Here is a 2,500-nt window from a genome sequence, read left to right on the forward strand (position 1 = left end):
ATATATATATATATATATATAGTATATATATATATAAAATATATGTATATATATATATATATATATATATATATATATATATATATATATGTATATGTATAGGCACACACACACACACACAAACACACACACACACACACACACACACACACACACACACACACACACACACACACACACACACACACACACACACACACACACACACACACCTCCCAGTAATACCGAAAGTGAATACGACAGTCTCTAGTTGACGTGACATTATCAAAGGTTACTTTTAAAATAAGCTAAGGGAGGAGTATATCATATGTATCAGGAATACAGTAATTAAGAGGGTTGACACGTTGAAAACAGGTCCTTTTACTCATGCAACATGACTATCAAAAGCCATCACTTTTTCTTGTGGAGTTCATCCCCAACTGAATTAAACTTCCAAGACCTAATCATTGTGGAAGTAAATGTTCTATGCTGGTTTTGACGCCAAAATGAGGAGCAAGCTTCATCATCAAATCAGCTCTTCAAGATATAAGACAGCCAGAAGAAATAAAAGTGTTTCAAAGGAATCTGTAACTCAAATCGGACTCCTTACAATAACTTTTTTTTTTTTTTTTTTTTTTTTTTAAGAAAAAAAGAAAAAAAAGTGTTGAACTTGTAGTTTGGAAAGAAGCTATAAGAAAAACACTGAACGTCGGGTGATTATCAAGAATATTAGAATATTAGTAGAGCCTACAATTGTACTTATCATTTGAATTAATATAAAAACATATCTTTAATCTTACAAACATCAGGAACTGCCAATAAAAAGACAGAAAAAAGAAAAACAGAAATAAATTTTGAAGCTGAGATCTGGTGGGAATTAATGGTTCTGTTACGGAGGGACCTTCCGGAACTTGCTCTCAAAAAAAAAAAAAAAAAAAAAAGTAAGAATGGCACTGATATTGACTTGCCTGACCTTTCTTGCTATTCTCAAAGTGTGGAGAGAAAAGCTGCACTAGAAATTGTGGGCTTTCCATAGGTTCAGGCAGCGTTACATGCAAGCCAGAGTAATCTCAAGTTTTGAAACCAAGTCGGCTTAGTTCTCAAGTTTGATTAGACTACCCGTATTTTTAGATTGAATTCAGCTGTTTTATGATAAGAATGGAAGTAAATAGTTGAAATGAGTTTCTATTCAGTGACGCAATGTATAGAATATACGTCTTTAATGACGCGTTACTGTAATCCTAGAACCCTGAAAATTGGAAAATATTTTTTTTCTAATGTCAATACAAATTTGTCCATCATAACCATGATCATTTGTCAAAAAAAAAAGAATAAATAAATCAATCAAAATAAAAATAAAATATATATAGTACCCAGTCGTTGGCCCAGAAGTGGCAGATTGGGGAAATCATGGAGGTCAGTCACCATCTATAATATCAGTTGAAATACGCGGCCTCACTTGGGTTGTCCTAAACTTTCAAACTGGAGGGTTTTTAACGGTCATTCACACTCGTCACTCCAAGGTCATCACGCGTTGCCAAACATACCCTTCCTTTTCTTTAATTTAGGATGGTTCCACTTAACGTCTAGACGTGACACTCCACGCTTTGGAGGGTCAACAGTGAAAGTAGATTTGTTTACAGCTTCGAATGGGTAACATATAGATATCTTCTGTCTACAGATAATTATTTTCATTTTATATTCACCATTGCACGCCCATACTCATGCTAGCTCACAGAAGAAGAAGGAATGATGTTATTAGTGAATAAAAGCTAAGCTAAAGAAAATTCGTTCTATATCTTGTCACCATGAAGTCTAGAAACACAGAGAGAAAACAAAATCTGATTGTCAGGTTTGGATTTTCTGGCTGATATTGCATTCAACTCAATTTTTCCTCAGTAAGTGTTTTCGAAGAAGGCGATTGCAAGCGTCAATTCAAAGTGAAAGTGATTCATAAAAAAAAATTCGTTACATACAATGCTTTTGTCGAATGAATAAAACGCAATTCTAGTTGCCTGCGTTTTCTCTTTACTCAATTTGTAGTGAAACATTTCAATTCACGGTGAAATCCACGCAACCTTTTGACCCTATTCGACAGTGGAATATATACATACGATGCCAATATTCGTCTGTCGTGTGGCTGTCTGTAGGCATTGTATGCGCATGTGTTCATCAATATTCGTTTAAATATAATATATTCGTAATACCTGTTAAGTATTGTGTATGGTTTAGATTTTGGCCTGTATTTGATTATATGTAATTACGTGTTTATGTATTTAATTATGTATGATTCACTGACGTTTTATTCGATTTTGTTAACGGTATTAACATAAATATTTGAATAAATTACAAATGTAAATATGCTTCTTTTCCATCCATTTATATGTATACTCCAAGCCCTGTTACACGATTGGCCATTTTCTGTTTTCACCAATATATATTTTGTCATCCTTTTCAACTTTCGCTTTGACTTGTGTTTTGTATTATTTCTCCAATAGTTTCAAAATGAGATATCGGTCTT

This window comes from Penaeus japonicus, unplaced genomic scaffold (assembly GCF_977035675.1).
Source record: "Penaeus japonicus unplaced genomic scaffold, GWHDUDI00000001_assembly GWHDUDI00000026, whole genome shotgun sequence".
NCBI classification, from domain to species: domain Eukaryota; kingdom Metazoa; phylum Arthropoda; class Malacostraca; order Decapoda; family Penaeidae; genus Penaeus; species Penaeus japonicus.